Genomic DNA, 22,095 nt, shown 5'->3' with positions numbered 1-22,095 from the left:
GTGTTGTTGACTGGGACATAAAGCAAGGTGTGTGATGGACCCATCTTAACATCACCATGGTGGAATTCACCTCTGAACACTCAGCCTCACCTGGGCCAAACAACAAACACAACACTGTAACAGGATACTTTGGTATGTCCATTAATATTATCATATAGTTATTTATTTTATTTAGGGGATGACAGGGTAAGAGGGTAACAGGGCGAGACGGAGAGACTCAAGAAGAGCCATCTGGCTCCTGAATGACTCTATCTAACCTATGGTACCACTATACCCAGAGGAGCAGGACATCTAGTGTACACAGCAGGACATCTAGTGTATACAGCAGGACATCTAGATAACACAACCACTTACAACGCAATATCACCCCCCACCCCCCCTCCCCCCAGGGATGATTTATTATAGCTATAGCATGTACATAACTCACCCCCCTCCCGGGTTATTCATATATTATTTATTCATATCCATATCGCATGTACTGTTCATAATCCATACTGTATAGAAAGGGTACTTATTGTGTAATTACTGTTAATTTGTCAACTGTAATTTTTGTAACTTGTAAATTTGTATTTTGGAACTGAGTATTACAGTTTATCTGTATCAAGCATAATTTTGGAGCTGGCAGCAGCATTTCACTGTGAGTGTACACTACATGTGAGAAATAAAATAATCTTGAATCTATTTCCTTCCCTTGCCAAATAAAAGTACAAAAATCTAACTGGATAGCCAGAATATTAGCCTGTTAGCCTAGTTCTCTGAAATGATAGCTCCAAATCGATCCAGTCAAAAAGATCATGGTTCAGTTCAAACTTGGCTGTAGGGCTATAAAAATAGATGGTATGGGGCACAGCTTTCCTCTCACATGAGAACCTATTGAAAACACATTCCCCTCCATTCATCCTTGTCAGCTGGTGCTTTAGTAGCAATCACCCAGCAATAACAGGTAAAACACAGCTTTCAAATGCTATTGACAATACAGTACCACAAAGACTTGTGTAAAGGCATTTGATGGTCTTACAAAAAGGTATCTTTCTTATTCAGTGTTACTAAAATATTGGATTTATATATATATCCTTGTTGAGCCTTTGATACAATTCGACAACAATGTCCACATGATCAAGTGAAATTAACCAACGTTGACGTTCCATTCGATTCTACTCGCTGGTCAGAGAAAAAGTCATTAGACAGAAGTGCTAATTCTATGTGAAGAGCTCTGCTCTGATTGGCTTACCCTTGCCTTTAGCCAATACAGAGTATTACATTGTTTGGGTCCCGACATCCTCAGCCCCTCCTACCAGACTGTCTGATTCAGAGAGGTCCCTGCTGAGTGGAACACAGGCTATTTTTAACCACACCCAAAACCCAGTTTGTAAGAGAGGAGGCAGAAAAATGAAGTGCCATCAGTCATTCACATCACAAACTCACTGCTCTGACTGACGCCCACAGCATCAGTGCTGGTAACATAGGAGATAGAGGGGGGAGGGAAAGAGAGAGAGATGTTTTTGACCCACAAAAGGCCAACTAGCCCCGACACGCTAATGAAAATTCAGTGCTGTTGCGGTATCAGGACCACAACTATGTTCACATGTTGTTCTCCAGTAGGAGCGTGTTTTCACATCTCAAAGTCACCAGACTTGCCTTAAGATTCCGATGTGTTTCATCATGTCCGCGTCATTTGTTCCCCATTTGATTGACTTGGCGGACTTTGCCCGCATAAGAAGGCGGTAAGATGGCACACCTTAAAAGGAGGCACCACTCTCCCTCTCCTCTTCTCCTCATCCACCTCTACGCCTTCCTTGTTAAGACTAGTCTTAGTCTCCTTATTAAGATTAGTCCTAGTCTTTTACCCTCTGGAATTCTGAGGAGGATTCAAGATCCGATACATGGCCAATAAAACAGATCTTAAATCTTCCTCAGAATTCCAGAGGGTAAAAGACTAAGACTGGTCTTAAATAAGGACTGGTCTTAATAAGGAGACCAAGCTGCAGAATAAAAGGCTTATGGACATAACAACAGAGAAACAGAGAATAAAAAATGTCCCTACAAGCAACCAGTATACACAATGCCAAGAAAGTAGGCCAATAAACCGTCATGGCAGCATGACTTCACACAAACGCTAAGCATTTACACATGCTGCTGGACAAAACCTGTTGTTCAGCTGATATTCCCACCAATTAAAAATTTTTTGGGATCATTTCAGAACATTTCATCATATAATTCCATGTTGAACATGTTCCACGTTTCAATGTTGAACATGAGCACCACAATACTCCGCCTTGAGCTGTCTCTTTACATCTCTCCAATGACACAATAGACTTATCATTATATCATTGCACTAGACTCACTTCACTCAGGAAGAAATCACTTCACTCCAGTCCAGTTCTACATTAAAACCAGTTGAGCCTCAGCATCCTAGCAGCCCATTTATGAAAGAGGGTGACTTCCACTCCCCCCCCCCCGACCTTAACTTTCTACTCAGTCCTTAACCCCCTGATCCACTGAGCCCCTCTTTTCACGGTGCAGCCCCCCCCCCCACCTTCAACACCTGCATGGCTGAGGTCATTGGGGTTAACAGGTCCACAGGGTGTGAAGAAGTGTCATGACAGTTAAGCTTCATTTGCAGCCGGTCAAACTGTTAGACAAAAATGGCGTCAACGGGAGCTGTTTTATGTACAGTATGTCAGATTGGGGCGTCACAGAAGTGTCTTCCACCCCATGACATTAGCAAGGTCGCAGAGAGACTATGGCATAGTTTGACTGGTTGGCTGTGGGGACATTTCTGAAACTCAGTTTCTGTTGCGGAAAATCTAAACAAACCAGACTGGCACATGGTTACCATGGAGATGAAGCGCAGCATCATCCAGACCATAAATGCAGAGAGGGCGCAAAACATATCTCACTCTGTCTGTGATGGTCTTGTCGTAATACATACAAAAAAAAAAAAAAAAGGTCTTTATTTCCCCTCAGGAACTTCAGGCCTGTCGTCTTCAGGGTACGAGCTAGCTGCAACGCTGCAACGAGCTAGCTGCAACTCGAGAGCGGCCGGCTGCGATTCATTCTCAATGGAAGCTGGCGACATAGGGCGACGGACGCCTCGGCGTCAGAGAGCGACGCGATACCAGCGATCTGAGCGTAGATTTGAGAGTTCAACTTTATGCAAATTAGCAGCGACATCGCCGAAGCAGCAACCAATAGCATATCAGGTTACCTCAGAATGGCAGTAGAATACATGTTCAATAATGTGAGTGACACATGAATGACCCACCCCCCCGGCGTCTGTAGCCCTTGACTGCCGGGGAGCTGGCGACGCGATGCATGCAACCAGAGCGACCACTAGTCACTCGCTGTCTGAGTCTACAGTAATTTGTAGACCCAGTCCCTTTGATCTTGTCTGGTGGGTCAGCTAGAATATGTAACTTTACAAACCTCTTTCAAAGAGAAACAAACCACATTCAAATAAACACAACACTCAATGTAGGCTATTTAATTGTATATCTTCAGGAGGGTTTGGATTTAAGCAAAGTAAAACGGAAGAGCCTTTTTCTCTTAAGAGGTGATCTCAAATAGACATTATCAAACATTTGGTGCTTCCAGACTAAACAAGACTGCTTTCCCTCCCTGTCTGTGAAGTCTTTGAACTCTGAGGACTGCGGTCTGCAGGTGTAGCTGGCAGGTGTAACTGGCTGCAGGCGTAGCTGAGACGGACTGCCTGGCTAGCTGTAGAGGGACAGACTTGAAGGTCATCTCTAATGGAGATGGACTGAGGGAGAGAGAGTGGGATGGAGGGATTTTGTTTTGTACACAAAAACTATGCTTGGTGTCTCAGTAAAAGTATTGTCTATTCTACTCAGGAGGCTTACTTTCTAAATCGCAGCCCAGGTCTGCGAAGCTAGCTAGGCTACAGGAGCTTTGGAGTTCCGCAAAGTCACTCTGAGCGAGAAGCAGGGCAAATGTAAGACAATGGTCAGAAGTTAAAATACCTATCATACTACACCAAATCTTTTCGTTAACCTGCAAATGGTCAGACATCTAAAAAAGCTTGTGACAGGATGATATGCGTGAGGCACGGGCGAATGAACAATAATATTCATAATTTACTGTGACATAATTTAATGTCTCATATTACACTGACACTAATCGATTCCCAACTGCTAAAAACAAGGCTAGCTAGATTCTGTAGACCGAGACGAATTCAATGATGTCCACCTCTTGACATTTGGATTTTACTGACCACTAGATCGAGGAGAAGACGACCAGCGGGCATTTACATCCTAAACACATAGGTTGCAAGTAGGGCTGGGTATCGAGTCGAATTTCAAGAATCGAATCGATTCTGATTCAAAAGGTTCAGAATCGATTATCACGATTCAATTCGATTAGATTCAATATCGATTCGGTTAGTGTTACTAAAACCTTCTTTTTTTTTTAGCTGTAACCTTAATTACATGACTGCCAAGTTATGCAACACATCAATACTAGGGCTGGTTATCGATACTGATTTCCAAAAATGTATGAATGAATGAATCATTGAATGAATGAATGAATGAATTAATGAATGAACTATTCATTCCTTCATTTATTCATTCATTCATTAAATAAAAGATCGATTTTGGGATTCATGTCTGTATACTGTATATACTTTAATATACAGTATATAGCCTAATTTGTATTATTATTTTTTGTATCAAATGTATGGTACGGCGGCAGGACGGAAACATTGTGACTTATTTAGTACTCAAAAACATTCTTCAGGGTTGGCAGGTCTGGGATTTTATGCTTTCACATTAGTGGGTTTCTCAGAGTATGCCTTATCTGACTGCACTCAAAAAAATAACTCATTGGATTAACTCAATTTAATTGAGGGCAGAATTTCCATCCAATAAATATATGTAGCCCCAATTAAAACTATGAGAGTTAGTCCAACTCATTTTTATTAAATACAGCTAAAATGAAATAATTCCATGACTTAAGTGAAATTGTTTTACGTTGCCTCAACTCAAACTAAGTGAGTTAGTCCAACTCAAAACACTCAATTAAATTGTGGGCAGAATTTCCATCCAAAATATAGTTAGTCCAAATCATTTTTATCAAATAGAGCTAAAATTAAATAATTACATTTACAAAGTTAACCCGTTTTACTTTTGTCCAACTCAAACTAATGTAATTAACTGGAAATGAAATACATGTTATTTGATGCCCCATTAAACATGACAAATGAGACAAAACATAGTTAGTGTTTTTTATTTAAACAAAACTGCCTATGTCCAATATCATGGTTAAAAAAAAATAAAAAATAAAAGTAAGACCTCCCAGATCACAGTCCAGCTTCTGCTACTATGGCTTTAGAAGACACACAACACAATGAATGTACGTCAGAAAGTATTGACTTTGTGACAGACAATGATGCCGTACATAGTATGTATGTATGTAGTGCCAGAGCAAGTCAGAAATTATAAATTAACTGCCTTTGGAATGTGAACAATATATTCCAACTTCAATAAAACGACAATAAAACGACAATGAAACAACAAGGCAAGACTCTGTTGGACCACCTGTAGAATTGTCTGATTCAACTGACTTCTACTCTTGTAGAGCAGGGCAAGAGAGCGAGGCAAACATCCATCCATACAACATCCATCCATACAACAAATCCCAGATCAGTCCAGCTTCTGCTACTATGACAGCTCTGGCCCACAAGACCAACTCCAGCAACCTCCTCCATGAATGTGAACGGAACGGACTAGATTTGCATAGAACAGTGGATACACAGTGGAGAGCTCATCAACTACTAACTTTTCAACTTGTAGTTTATGACTCTGGAGTATGTCAGAAATTATAGACTTTGTGACAGGCAATGATGCTGTACAAAGATGCTGTATGTAGTGCCAGAGTATGTCAGAAATTACTTTGTACAGCATCATTGCCTGTCACAAAGATGCTGTATGTAGTGAAGTCCAGAAAGGACCTCATCAATAACTTCCTTTGGAATGTGAACAATATTTTCCAACTTCAATAAAATGAGAGCTATTTTCTCTTCAATAAAATTTGACTGGTGATTCGGCAGCATCACCAGATACTAAACTTTCAGATCTGATTCATGACCCACAGACTCTGTTGGACCATCTGTAGAATTGTCTGACTGATTCAACTGACCTCTTGTACTAACAACGTTGGGTTTAAAGTCTTTCAATGAATGCTGGTTGTGTTTCCTGTTTTTGTGTGTTGATTGTACCGTAAACGTTAGTTTTAAACGTGTATCCTAGAAACATACAAGGAACTGTTTCATCATGCCTGAGATGCCGATTTATGTGTTGAAAATAATCTCTTTCTGTTGCTAGGTCTCTGCATGAGCACACATGACCCTGGAATGTAGACGCTTTGGACCTTGCTGTTTGCCATGAGTTTTGTGATTTGATAGCTGTTGGACCATCTACTACTACTACAACTTCTACACTGTAGTTCTGATATACTTATGTACCTGGTCTTTACAAGGCAAACAGCCAACATAGATGTCCAGAAACATTTTACTTGAATACCTTTTATGTCAAAACAAAGGGGGACTAGTCGGTTGCTTTTTGATAGTGTACACACACGCACGCACACACACGCGAACACGCGCACACACTCACAGGCGCACACACTCACAGATCGATTCAGAATCAATGAATCGATTTTTTAAACCCAGCCCTAGTTGCAAGTGGGATACCCAACTGAATGGGAGTCAGAGGGCCGGTTATTCTCCATAACGAGACGAAATCAACTGGAAACAGCTTGTTTGGGGCTTGCTGGATTCTGCGGGCCAAGACGAATCCAACAATGTCCCCCTATTGACATTTTCTCAATGTCCCTGACTGTTAGATCAAGTGAATTGGATACGCTCCAAACAGCTAGTTCTAGTCATTATATTTCACAGATAACTCTTAGGTAAGTTCTGTTGGATAGATGGGAGAGAACATTGCTACAGTAGGTCATATATGTGATCATTAGCTGAGAATTGGCTTTTTCATTCATGTACATGATGATGACATGCATCATAGGGTGGGGAATGACAGGTTCACCTGTTTTACAGCTAGTTGTTTTGTTTTTTCATGTAGGCCGCCCAAACCCTAATCATCTTACTGTGAAAAGCCCAAGATTAACTGGCAGGAACATATGCTAGCCCTTTGTTCAGACTTTGTTCTCTCTCTATGCATAATATAGCAGCATGACACAGTCTGTCCATACAAAAGCTAATACAGTGATGTTAAAGGATATGTTCACTATTTTGGACCTTAGACCCTATTTGTGGTCTGTCTACCATAAACCTGATACCATTGAGACCATAATTCCACTGATTGTTCCAGTATTGAACTTATCTTTAAATAGAGCTGTGATTGGCTCCCTGTGTTGTAAGACCTGTGCAGGGCTTTCTAACCTCGCCCATCCTTCCTCACCACATGTGGCCTGATATCAGGCAGTTCAGGATCGGGACACACCACACACACACACACACACACACACACACACACACACACACACACACACACACACACACACACACACACACACACACACACTTGTGTGTGTGCTATGTATCTTAGTTTCATAACCAGGGTAATAATAATAACAACAACATCCTATCCTATGTTTACTGCACCTCCTTCCTTCCAAGTCCCTGTTCCTCTTTCAACAACAGCCTGGAATGGAGATGCCAAGCCCAGCCCAGCCCTGGGGCTCTCAGAGAGAGAGAGGGGGAGAGAGAAACAGTAGCATGCCAATCAGTCCCATTCTGAACCACAGGCATGATACAGTAGGCCTTACAAACACAGATCACTAGGTTATATGAGATTTCTACCACTAGGTAGGCTAATTGGAATGTATGTGTGCGTGTGTGTGTGTGTGTGTGTGTGTGTGTGTGTAAGGTTCTCTTCAGCAGGATGTCGGTGCAGGAGCTCATGAGATCCTGCAGGTAGGAGCTTCAGGCATGACTGATCACTTCTCTGTCTTCTTTTCCTCTCTCTACCTCACACCTAACAGTCCTTCATATCCACGTCCCTCCAAGGGACTCCACAAGGGAGAAACATGAACATGAACGCAAATCCATGCTCTACTCGACACTAAGATGGATGCACAGACAGTTAAAACATTGAAGATGAATGTTCCTACAGTCTCCATGTCTTCCAGAGAGAGAGCTATGCTGTTTTTTTGGGGGGCGGGTTTTGCATCCACTCAGCCTCAAGCAGGAAGCTGTGGGCATTCTTCTCCTACAAGACTGAACTTGCTTTGAAGTTAAACAAACAGAAGTGACAGGAGAAACTTGTCAGAGAGAGAGAGAGAGAGAAAGATAGAGAGACGGGAGCAGGAGGAGATGGTTCACACCCTTTAACAGGGTAAAAGTTAAAAAGTAGGGTAGCCTAGCAACAAGCGAGTGTAGCCAGTGCTCTGCACGGCGTCTGTTGCATCGTTCTCCATCTCTGCGTCGCTCTCCGAGATCCTCCACCTTGAGCTCCACCATCCTCCTCCCCAGGAAGCACCCCTACAGGCCACTTTCATCCCCCCTCCGTTAACAATTCATCCGTTATAACGTCCCTGGTTTACACTCTGCACCCTGGAGGGCAGCGTCTCAAACTAGTCTACAGTACATACTGTACTAGACCACTACCCTCTTCTAAGGGTGCTTGCGGGGCTGTCTGTATGCTCCGAGCGGGAACATGTGCAGCTCCTCGGGCAAGAAGTGGAACCCCTAATTGCTCCCAATGAGCAGGCCGGCACATTGCATGGCAGCTGGCCGCCATTGGTGTGTGAATGAGAGGTAATTGTAAAGCACTTTGGATAAAAGCGCTATATAAGTGAAGTCTATATTTGTGTATGTAAAAGATCAGGAGCGTGAACTAGCTTGGATAATAGTTCTATCAGAGAATACAACACCTCCAGTCTCGTATCACATGGTCTCAGTCAGCAGAGCTCAAACATTGATGGATTCATCGCCCAGCTATAGCTCTAGACAGACAGACAGACAGACAGACAGATAGAAAGAGAAAATACTTTAATAATCCCCAATGGGGAAATTCCCTTAGGCGGAGAGACTACTGAGAAAGCAATAGGCAAGGTTATACGCTGCCTGTAGGACCTGCATTGACCGAGGTCAGGTTTACCCAACCTACAAACCTCAGAGAGAAAGATACTTCCTGGAAGATCGTCACCAAGAGGACAACTTCATCCGGAGGGCAACTTCGTCACCCGAGGCCTCAGTCAGCACACATACTGTAGCTCACTGCACTAACATTCATCTCAGCAAGTCCCGGGGCACTCACTGCTCCCATTCTGTAGGGGAGGTCACTGAATGTTTGCCAAGCAGGCTTTTCCACATGGAAGAACACAGTGCAGTTTAGACAGACAGGCCGGCAGGCAGATAGATACTAGATAGACAGACAGACAGACAGACAGACAGACAGACAGACAGACAGACAGACAGACAGACAGATAGATAGATAGATAGATAGATAGATAGATAGATAGATAGATAGATAGATAGATAGATAGATTATCTGAGGGACAGCATACAGTAGGTGGTCTGATCATCAGCCCATATTAGCCTCACACCTATTCACACAGAGTTCTGACAGATAAATTAGCTTGACACCTATATTCACACAGAGATCTGAGAGATGTCCCCCCGGGGGTTTTAGCAGAAAACCAGCATGGTACAAAAACCATCTATGGATAAATGCTGCTGCGTCTTTATTTTCCAGCCTTGACAGCACAGACAAAGGCTCCTTTCTCTTGAGCCGCCGTGGAGCTCAAATCTGCTGAGGCTCCCAAAACAAGACAAGAGAGATGTACACCTAACGAGATAACGCTGGAGACCAAAGGAGAGCTCTCTTTGTGATTGGCTGTCAGACGCACCGTCTCCTCTCCAAGTGTTTGCGGGGAGGAGGCGTGCGCCAGGCATGCTGAGAATGCGAGATGCTCTCGGGAGGAATAAGAGGCAGACAGATGCCTTCACTCCATCAGAGGCCCTAACTAACCACACTTCTTACCATGCACATAATAGCCCCACACTGGGGAAACTCTACGATACAATACCCGGGCTGTGATGCTAGAAACAAACGCTTAATGTTGTTGTCGTCCCTGTCTTGTCTCTCCCTCCCTCCCCAGTGTGTCTGTGCCTCCTGGCTCCTCTCCTCATTGGAATGAAGAGCTCTCCGTCTGTACGAGAAGCTATAGCTCACGGGTGCAGTCATTTGGAGACGCCGGCTTTTCAGGCCGCTACCAGCGTTTCATGTAATCAAGGCTTTCACCTAGAAGCTCTTTACAACGGCAGGCTTAATCAGAGGTGGGGGAAACCAGGCTTGGATACTTAAAAGATAAAAAAGAAGAGACAAATGATTTTCACTGTCAGCCACTAAGCTCTACAAGGTGAAATTACAGTGACCTATATCTTTGCTATGTTTTGTCCATTTGGGCCAATGGGCTTCAGGTAGCTCGATAGTGCATTGAAGAAAGTTTGAACACCACAGATGTAATATCTGTGAGGATAAAAAGCTCTGGTAATATTTCAGTTATAGCCAAACCAATGCCTGGCACGTGTAGGCCTTCAGTTCAGAGAGTTTCATGTGACTTGCCATGTGGCTGTTCTAGTCCAGCTCATTCACAATCCCCATTGAAGGTCGTCCAAATAGAACCAAACACAACAAGCTGTAATAGAACCAACCTTAACCAGCTGCTGGGTCAATTCAAATAGAACCAACCAAACACACAGGCTGAGTCAATTCAAAGACAACCAAACACAACGATCTGCTGGGTCAGTCCAAAGAACCAAACACAACCAGCTTCTGGGTCAATTAGGCGCTACGACCACTTGTTCTGGTTAACAGCCCACCTGACTTTCCGCAGCCCCACCCCTTGGCTTTTGGACTCTGAGAATCCTGAGCCTGAGAATGGCTGAGCGTAAATGGAGAAAAGGCAGACTCCCAGACGACCTTCTTAACTTCTTATCTCTTCTTTACACTTTCTCCTCCTCTCTATCCTCTGCTAAAGCTGCTTTCTTCTCTAAAAAACGTTCTCTTCACTACTCTAACCCCCACCCCCTACTCCTACTTCCTCCCTTCTCCCTGACGATTCCGCCAACTTCTTTGACGAGAAAGTTAACAATATCAGATCCTCTTTCTCCCATTCCCCGGTCGACACTCCATGCACCAACCACCTGCCTCCCCACCCGCACCCTCTCTTCCCTCTTTGCCCCCCCCCCCTTGGTGTATCTGACAGCATACAGTAGGTGGTCTGATCATCAGCCCATATTAGCCTCACACCTATTCACACAGAGATCTGACAGATAAATTAGCTTGACACCTATATTCACACAGAGATCTGAGAGATGTCCCCCCGGGGGTTTTAGCAGAAACATGGTACAAAAAACATCCACGGATAAATGCTGCTGCGTCTTTATTTTCCCAGCCTTGACAGCACAGACAAAGGCTCCTCTTTCTCTTCAGCCGCAAAATCTGCAGAGGCTCCCAAAACAAGACAAGTGAGATGTACACCTGATGAGTTAGCGCTGGAGACCAAAGGAGAGCAGGACGGCGTGTCTTGACAGCCAATCACTCTCCACGTCCCACCTTACCTTACGTTCCTCCTCTCCCCTAACGAGGTCCTCAACCTTGTTATATCTACCACCTCCACCACATGCTCTCTAGACCCTGTCCCCTCCACTCACTTCAGGACTTCAGTCTGTTGCGCCTAAACTCCTCCCCTTCCCAAACCCACCTCATCAACACATCTCTTGTATCAGGATGCTTTCCCTCTGCTTTCTAGACTGCCAGAGTCACCCCCCTCCTGAAGGAACCACCTCTTGACAAACTCTCTTTCCTCCGTCCTGATACTTCTAGACCTGTCAGCAGCATTTGACACAGTAGACCACCAGATCCTCCTCTCCACCCTCGAGGAGAAAGGCGTCACTGGCTCTGCACGTTCCCTGTTTGCATCCTACCTGACAGGCCACTCCTACCAGGTGACATGGAGAGGGTTAATGTCAGAACCACATAGTCTGATTGGGGGTTCCACAAGGGTCTGTCCTGGGTCCTCTCCTTTTTTCCCTCTACACTACATCTCTGGGTTCTGTCATTCGCTTGCATGGCTTCTCCTATCACTGCTACGCTGATGACACCCAACTGGTCCTGTAATTTCCCCTTATGACACACAAGTGGATGCATGCATAGCTTCTGTTCCTCCTGGGGAAGGACTGCCCGTGACCTGGCCATCACCATTGACAACACAGTGGTGAAGCCAACTCAGACTGCGACAAATCTGGGTGTGACCCTGGATGACCAACTGTTGTTCTCAGCACATATCACATCCATTACAAGCTCTTGCAGATTCCTGCTCTACAATATCAAGGATTCGTCCTTTTCTCACTAACTGAAATGGCATAGTGCTCATCCAGGCTCTGGTCATCTCCTGCCTGGACTACTGCAACTCCCTCCTTGCTGGGGCCCCGGTGTCAGCCATTAAACCCCTGGAGCTTGTCCAGAAAGCTGCTGCTCGCCTGGTGTTCAACCACCCCAAGTTCTCCCACATAACTTCCCTTCTCTGTTCCCTACACTGGCTCCCTGTAGCAGCTCGCATCCAGCTTAAAACGCTGGTACTAGCCTACAGGGCAATGACAGGAACACAGGAACAGCTCTCTCCTACCTCCAGGCCATGGTCAAGCCCTAGACCCATTCCCAACTATTATGCTCCGCTACTTCCGGGCGGTTGGTTACCCAATCACTCTGAAGCCCCTGTGGTCGATCGACGCGGTCACGGTACTTTTCTGTCCTAGCTCTGCAGTAGTGGAATGAACTGCCCACTCACGTCAGGACAGCAGAGTTGCTGCCCATCTTTCGACGCAGGCTCAAAACTCACCTCTTCAAGAAGTACTACCAGGATCCTCCTATTGTATTTTTAGTTTGCTACTTTTACACTTTGCCTTTAGCACTAGATTAAGCTCTTAGTCACTAGTTTAGAAAGGAGATGCCTTTCAAACAGCCTGGATAGAGAGATGTAAACTCTCAAACACAGCCTGGATAGAGGGATGATCACTTGATTTACTGGAAGAGACAAAAGCCTTTCAGCGGGATGATCACTTGATTTACCGGAAGAGACAAAAGCCTTTCAGCGGGATTCCCTTCCCTCCCCCTCTGTGAAGCTGCTGCTATCCTCCTTGTGTGTGTGTGTGTGTGTGTGTGTTTGTGTGAATGTGTTTGTGGGTGCGTGCGTGTGTGCATGCATGTGAATGTGTGTTTGTGTGAGTTGGGGGGGGGTGTGAATAAGTTTGTGAATGCGTGTGTGTGTGCATGTGAATGTGTGTCTGTGTGTGTGTGTGTGCGTGTAGTAGGCTATGTAAGAGAAGTTTCCCTGAACAGCAGCATCATCCTTCACAGTGTCGCACGGTTATGAGTTTGGAGTCTGGATTTCTAACTCAACAGGTTTATGTTCAGGCAGTGGGGTAGCTCTTCAGCCGAAGGACCCGGCATGTCCACTACACATGGTAACAGTGGAGAGAGTAACTATGGTAACACTGGAGAGAGTAACTAGGCCACACTCATCATTCACTCCCTTTCTGAAATTCTGATCGCCGATGCTATAACCCCGAACTTTTTGTGCCGTTGGTTGGCAACGTATGAATTTTAAAAGGAGCTATTGGCCAGAATTAGGGGGTGTTGATTGATTAACGGTGCCGCTGACGAGAGGGCTGACCTCATGGCATGCTGAGCGGTGGCCTACATCAACGTTTATATTGCCGCTGTTCGAAAATCGGCACCATGCCACTGATATGCACTTTACTGTGACACATCACAGCTCATCTACTTTTTATTATGAGTCCGGCTCCTCTCCGCTCCTCATCAGTCAGAAGTCATTGCTCTTTGCCAGGTCGCCTTGTCTGGTCTGGGTCCGCCGGGGGTCTTTAAAAAGACCCTCTTCTGCCCGGCTTTGTGTGGAGGACAATACCCTCGGACAGATGGCCTGCCATTCACAGGACAGAGGGGCGAGACACTGCAGCCCCTCACAGTTCTGTACCCTCCTCCACTATGGGAAGAAACCCCCCGCTGAACCCTCAGAAGATGGGCCTGACTCCAACCACAGCAGAAGACTTCCCCATTTAGGCGAACAGTCGTCTCCACATGTTGGGAGGATTCCTATACTCACCCCTCTACAAACCCCTACGCCCAAACTCGTCCAAAACCCCCAACGTTCTTCAACTAGGGTGGAGTTTGAGAAAAACGACTGACTCAAAGGTTGACTGGAACCAAAACTGAACGTGTGTTTTCCCAAAATCCACTCTTGGCACTTACAGGAATGAGAGATGGCTATAGACTGCCGCCAGAGAAAATTGCCTTTCAGTAAAGCGGTGCGAGGTCACTCAAGGTCACTCAAACTCATTCGCAAAACACTTCCCGGAGATGGAGGAGCGACAACCGTTTAAGGGCCGACTAATCAATTCCAGATGGCTCACTTTTCAAACTGTGTATCTCATATCTCAGACTAGGAGGGGCCAGGTCATCATGCTTCACATTCTTACTGCAATACCGTATAGTAAGTCTGCCTGTTATAGGCTAGCCTGTTGTGGCTATCGTATCCAAGAATAACCTCTGCTATCTAACGGGAGAGAACCTGTGACTTTACCGTGACCATCTAGCCGTAGGCTACTTAATGGGGGACCGCAGACACGCAAATATTTATACACGGGAGAGTGGGCCAACTGTCATAATACTTGTTAGCAGGATGTTACATAATGTGTTTATTATTAATGATTTACATGATGGACTTGATCCATTGTTTGATTAAATCACTCATACAGGCACTTAGGCAGATGTAGGCCAACTAAGGTTTGCGAGCATAGAGTTAACAGCACTAAGGTTTGCGAGCGTAGCGGTAGTCCGCAGAAAGCGCGCGCTGTGCTTCTTCAGTTTGCGTTGGATGTACGAAGCTTGCGCCTCATTGTGCAATCAGCCAATCACCACCTGGGCTCAGCTCTACTTAAGGCTGCAGAAGACAGACGTCGGGCGCTTGAACATTGACAACTGTTGGTCAGTGGTAGTCTGCTGTAGAGACTCCAGAGAATTGTTTGCTCACCTTTTTGAATTTCCTAACCCTGTCTTCTCCTCCATTCCTCCTAGGCTCCCTCCCGCTTAAGACCAGTGTCTCCCAGCTCCACCCGCGCCCTCCACCGAACCCCTCTCCCAAGCTCCAACTCCAACGCTCCTCCCAACCTTCCTATCGTTCAACCCCTGTACCCCCCCCCACCACCCCCCCCGTGCCTCCCAACCCCGGAACCCCTCGGACAGACCTCCCCCCTTGCTCTCTACCCTGGACTCCCTCCCGGACTCTCCCTCTTTAGGTTTAGTCCTGCAGCACTTAATCAACACGCAACCCTACATTTACACTCGCACCACACATACAGTAGGTTACACATAGACACTTGCAATACACACACATAGTCTAGCACACATCCCATTGACATTCCGACCACACACCCACACACACACATTAGGTTAGCTAGGCAGTTATTGTTTAAATAAACTTTTGAACTTGTTCGGGTCTCTGTTTCTGGGGTCCCAGGCACATTTGGCTACTCAGTACCGTAGGGTCGTAACGTGCTCCCCTATACATGCTGTTCATAAAACTGTATGTTCATAATTAACGGGGGAAATGGTTGTGTAGGCTGGTGGGTTATTCGTACCTGGATTAGACTACACCTACTTTTCAAAGGCGAAGACATTTCACAGCAAAACAGACTTACGCTTTACCCCACAGTTTTAATATGCTACAGTACATACAACAGAATAACCAGTCTCTCTTTGCGTATATATCCTCCCCTTTTGTGTGCGTTACATCCACTTTTCCCAGGACCCTCGCAGGAATGCGTATGCATGAGTACGAAAAGCGCAACTTGACATTCTGCGTTCCTGCGCCAGGCAAAATGCAGTTTGGCCATGTGCGGCCTGTTCATAGTACATACCATGCCATGTTGTCAGGCGCACATTGCAAGGAAATAACGCCAAAAATGAGGGCTAACATGTTAGTACATCTGCCCCATCTACTGTATCTTCCATGGGAGAAAACCTAAATATAACTATTGTATACACCCCGAATCCATTCGAAGGGACAGCAATCTCTAGTGGGCAGGGTGACTTTATCTAAACTCAGCGGGCAGGGTGACTTTCCGATGTAACGACAGCAGCATGTTGCTGACACTCTCCTTTATAGCCACGATGAAAGAAAGAGCTGACAGTCGGAAGTTCTGGGAGTCCTGGCTCCGCCTAGCTAGGCCACAGAGGGCCCTGATGCAGACGCCTAACAGTTGCTGACTTCTGACAAGGTCGTCTGGAGTGTGTGTGTGTGTGTGTTGTGTGGATGTCGACAGAATCGGATTGCTGAGCCGAGGGTCTCTGTGAATGTGCCACCTGGCCTCTTCATCACCCCCCTCCTCCCCTCTGCATCTCATCCCGCTCCAGCGGTGAGATGGATGGGGCGGGTCTGGGCGTTCTGCTCCACTCATCACACAGGAGAGGACAGCTACAGCCCCACACAACTGCACTGGAGAAATTGAGATAGCCGCCCGCATTCATGATTCCACTAAACATCAGACAACACATGGGTGCTGAACACACACAAACACACACGCACGCACACACACACACACACACACACACAGAGGGGCGGCTGTTGCTCAGGAGGAAGAGCGGGTTGTCCAATGATCGTAGGGTCGATCGATCGAATCCCGGCTCCTCCTGACGACATGTCGAAGTGTCTTTGGGCAAGACACTGAACCACAAATTGCTCCCAATGAGCAGGCTAGCCATTGGTGTGTGTATGTGTGTGTGAATGGGTGAATGAGAGGCCTTCATTGTAAAGAGCTTTGGATAAAAGTGCTATATAAGTGTAGTCCATTTACCATTACCATTTACATACACACACACACACACACACGGTGACTTTGCAAACTGTTGGGGACAATGCATTGACATTGACATTCCATATCCTGTTACCCTAACCCTAACCCCCAACCTCAAAACCTAATTGGGGACACCAACTTTGTCCCCAATTTGACATGCCGTCCCTAATCAACTGGTTTCATGTCCAGCATTTGGCCCCAAATGTGGCTTAGGTCAGGAACACACACACACACACACACACACACACACACTGCCGACCTCTCCGAGCGTGTTAACTGACCAAAGCCTAACCCTTCCCCCTCTCTCCTCCTCTCTCCTTCCTTCCCTCTGCTTCACTGGCACAGGGACCAGGCGTGGGCGCCGTCCGCACGCCCCGCTGGTCATCGCTGTTGCTTAGGCGACCGGCCCAGCCCAGCCCCTAGCCAGCGAAGAACCCCCCCCCCATTCAAACGCTCCTTCATGCAGAAATCGGCCTACATTTGAAAACAAAGGAGAAGTTGCGGAGTGTGCAGTGCAGTGGCTGTCATGCTCCGATGCTCGTTTTCTATGGCAGGCATCGTCCAGGATGTGTAGTGATTGAGTGCAGACTCCACTCCAGGCTCTGTGCTGAGGTCCGGCTGGGTCCTTAACCTCATTCTGTCAGATGGGTGCTGGGCCGGTGGCAGCGGCCAGACAGCCAATCACACAGCAGGTTCAGGACAGCCAATCACACAGCAGGTTCAAAACAGCCAATCGCACTGAGAGAAACCCTTTCCCTTCTCTCCCAGTCTCAGTCAGGTTGACCTGTGTGTTTGTGTGTGTGTGTGTGTTTATGTGTGAGACAGACACAGATAGAGAGATAGAGAGATGGATAGATAGAGAGAAAGAGGAAATGAGTGATGTGTGTGTGTGTGTGAGAGAGAGAGAGAGTGAGAGAGAGAGAGAGAGAGAGAGAGAGAGACAGAGAGGGAGAGAGAGAGTGAGAGAGAGAGAGAGAGAGAGAGAGAGAGAGAGGGAGAGAGAGAGAGAGAGAGAGACACTTCTGCCTTTGTTTATCCAGGAATGTGGGACGTCCTGCGCGGCTGGCTTTATTCTGACAACACACAGCTGAGAGTTCCCCTGTGGGACTCTCTCTGCTTTCTATTATCTCTCTGTTATCACTTACCCACACACACACACACACACACACACACACACACACACACACTGACAAACACACGCACACTCTCACTGTCAGAAAGGGTGCTGAGGAACGCAAGCCAAAGACCCTCCACGCACACACGCACGCACACACACAGCCACGCCCCCGGGAAGTTCTTCCATTATGACACACATGGTTGGGTGTAGTGAAGGCTCTGTGTGGACTGGTGGAGATTAGTCCTTTTCAAGGATCAGGTTACAATATCTTTATCACATTGAGAGCAAAACAATCACTTATATAACCCACTACAACTATGGATTGAACAGGAACATGGGTGGAGGAAACCATTTGCCCCCAGGGTTCAGTAAAGTATCTATCTAGAAAACCAGTCAGGATTTTGTCCGTCTACGTGATCCGTAGCAAAGGAACTCTGACAGAGTATCTGAGCACTAGCAGGATACTGGCAGTCAAAAACATGCCTTCTTGTCTAACGAATAGTCAGACTCTGCAACAGTGATAGGAGGGCAGGGAGGACAACACCCCTGTGATGCCCATTACCCTGCGTTCACTGGAAATGTGAACGGTAGCCCACCCTGCTTACCTTCATGGTCTCCGTTTTGACTGGCTCTGTTTGACCTTTCTCTGTTTGATTCATTATGGATAGGACACTGGATGTAGTATTTGGACTCACAAAGACAGTTTTTAGGATATAATAGAGCCTTAAAAGGGATTTGTAATGTGTAAATATTTGCGTTCTTATTCTTATTTATAGTCACTGACCCAGATAAAACTTTTCTGGTAAGATTTTCAATTTAGTTTTTTTAGTTTTTATTTTTTTAAACAGAACGGTCTGGTGTTGGCCAATCCTCGAAGGTGTGACTGTGAGACGACAAAGCTTTAGTCAAAAGGAATGAGGTAGGCGATGAATAGCTGAGGAACCTTTTGACAGGTGAGGTGACAAGAACGATTAGGGTCAGTGTCAATTTGATGATGAAGGTTAGTGTAAATTTGAGGAGGGCTATTTGAGGAATGAATTTGAGGGTGAGGCTTAGCTCACAAACCTCTCCAGGTCACCCCCCCCCCCCCCCCCCTCGGAACGAGAGAGAAGAGGAAGGAAGAGAGAGAGAGAGAGGGAAAAAGAGAGAGTTAAGCGCAGGTGATGGATGACCTGATTGTAGCCTAAATCTGATAGTAAAGAGGTCACACCCTGCTGTGGCACTCGGTCGCACACATGCACACACACACACACACACACACACACACACTGTTGGGTGGGGATATGTAACGATGCAGTTAAAGTGTGGGTGTTAAAATTCACAGTTTAAAAAGCTATTTATTCAGTTTTATGGCTTTTGTGTGTGTCTAATTAAGTCTAATTGAAAACGAATTTATTACAAGTGGTTTACTTTATAGCGGAATGCCGGTCTACTAAATGAAATGTTGATCCTGCTTGGGAATTACGGTAGACATTTAAAAGAGGGATGGGAAAGTACAAACATACAGCCAGACTTTGTGGCGTCTTCGTGAACACATTTAATACTTTTTGCCTTCGTAGTTAGCCTCCATTCTTGTCTTACATTTTTTAAATTAGGCTCACGATCTCTCCTCTAGTCATCCTGTTCTCAGATCCTCATTACCTTTCAGAGAACATTCACATACCTGAAATGACTAAGTAGCCTGACTCCATGGCAACAAGGTCAAAAGGCATTATGGGATGGGGGGTGCAGGAAGGCGAGCACTTTGGGTAATTTATCATTGTGGCATACTGTTTTATTTCCAGATAAAAGTTAGCCCAACCACACACACACACACACACAGTATTTACTTACTTACTTACTTACTTACTTACACACACACACACATACACACACACACACACACACACACACACACACACACACACACACACACACACACACACAGGGATTAACCCTTGAGCTGCTGCTGTGGAGACGAGAGTATTTTTTCTAATTAGCATATCTGTGCTGAGATTATCTGTGATGCTTCCAGCAGGGCTGGACTCAAACTCATTTGCTAAATCAACAATTTACCTCAAACTGATTAGGCTATGGCTGTCTAACCTCCCACATCACAGCCTCAATCACGCCACCGAGACTGTTCAATAATTCAAGATACAGTATCATCTATGAACAGTTTATAGCCTATTGCACTCTGAGGTTACCGTGTTAATTAAAAGTGCCTGGGGTTTTCTATCCATATTTCTAAACTGAAAGTGGCATCTAGACAGTGTTAAGGTTCCAAAGGGAGTCTGAATCTAAGGTTCTATTGTAAAGGGCAGGCTATATACTGTATAAAGTATATGGTTGTGTAACCTGTATTACAGTTAGCCTGCAGGACAGTAAATGTATGTAGTGTACTGCCTGTATCTAATCATTTCTATCCCTTGGTTAGGATCGCTATCTTATCCTGATGTTACTCTGAGGAGGCTGTTGTCTGTCCCATTTCAGGATATAGAACAACAACTTTTCAGAAATGACTTTGGCTTTTCAGGTATGCAATCACAGGCCGCCACAAACCAGACCTCCAGGCTTCTCTCTCTTCTCTCAGACAGCCAATAACACAAGAGATGCTTTGCTGCTGCCTCATATTACAGAAGGCCTTCTGGCAGAGTCTGATTCCAGAGTTGGACCATCGGTAAGTGAATGCAGACATTTGGTCCCGGACACAGAACAGATGTAGTGATGCATGGAGTTACAGTCGAGGAGTGGTTTCAATCATTCCAGAGTTAGACTTTAATCAATGTTCACCGCCATCAGCGTTTCTTGTCTCCAGGCCCAGCCCCTCACACAGCCAGCTATCCCAGAGGAGACCGAGTGTCACCAGAGTCCAACCCAGAGAAATGTAATTACAGTAACAGCAGGATGTCTGAGGAGTGGGTTAAAAAACAGCACACCATTTTTTATCCCTCCGCCGGCCTCTGTCCAGCCAGCCACCCCCAGTCACCCCTCCCAACCCGACCCCCCCCCCCCCCCCCCCGCACCCAAGCCAACCCCCCCTACCTCCATGCAGCCTTACCGCCAAGCCTTTTGTCCGCCTCTCTGTCTCGCGCTCCTCTCTCCTGCCCTCTCTCTTTAAAGAAATGGTGCAGTCAAAGACCCCTTCCGTTTTTCAAGGTTTCACAGGGTTCGGAGAGATGAGAGATTCACTCTGACCGAGACAGTAAGGTGAAGTGCATAAGCTGGTAAGTATTCAAGCTCGTTCAAGTGGCCGGGCTGGGCTCTATATTGACGGCTGCACCCCCCCCCCCACAAGATCATACCTCTCCTGCCGTCTGGCGCCGAGCCAGATGCTGCTCAATTAACACCTCAGCAACAGTTTTGGCGTTAGTCCGCTAACTAGGGGCCCAGGGGAGCCAGGGGCATCTGGGTGCCATGGGTGAGATGAACAGCAGTAGCCCACACCGCAGCCTGGTTCTGATCCTGGCCTCCGACTACTCCTCTCCTCTCAACCCACAAACACCCCCCTACTAAAATGATTAGCTAAGGAGTAGAGGGAAGATGGAACGGCTCCTTCAGCCAAAACTAAGTTAAACACGCTGGGGTTTAATAACTATGTGGTTATAGTTGGTTATATGTTGCCTATAAAGGGCATAATGGGTCAATGGAAATCAGTCTGAGACGTTATTGTGCTATCCTTGACAATGCTTTAAGCTGTACTGTTATCATCTGATTGTCTTATTTGTTTCTTTATTTACTGTCAAATATACTAAACTAAACTAAATACTGAGTACTGGGCTAGAGTAGATACATGGATAGGATCCCCCTTTCTCCTGGGTTGTCCTGGCACACACAGCGCCTTGTGGTAAATGATGGTGGGAGAGGGCCAAAGACAGCTGCTCCTGCTGTGCAGGTGAATAACAAAACTACCACTCTGCTGCGGTCACACAAGGTCACCGGCACTCTTCTCCCTGCCAAGGGTCGGCTCGTAGAGGTGCTGGTCTTCTGCAGACACAACGTTGCTCTTACGCAACAGTGTCACAAACAATACTGTGTAGGGTAAGTATGCCGTTTAGCCTGCCTCCAGTTTAAACACTTTAGA

The 22,095-nt window shown here is 46.0% G+C and overlaps 1 protein-coding gene across 4 annotated transcripts in view; it reads right to left on the bottom strand.

Annotated features, from left to right (window-relative positions):
* ccdc85cb (coiled-coil domain containing 85C, b) overlaps positions 1-22,095 on the bottom strand; it is a 47,281-nt gene that overhangs the window by 22,915 nt on the left and 2,271 nt on the right. The window lies entirely within an intron of this gene.

Source organism: Borostomias antarcticus (assembly GCF_949987555.1).
Source record: "Borostomias antarcticus genome assembly, chromosome: 6".
NCBI classification, from domain to species: Eukaryota; Metazoa; Chordata; class Actinopteri; order Stomiiformes; family Stomiidae; genus Borostomias; species Borostomias antarcticus.
Note: the sequence above shows the minus strand (reverse complement) of the source record. Positions and strands in the feature narration are given on the sequence as shown.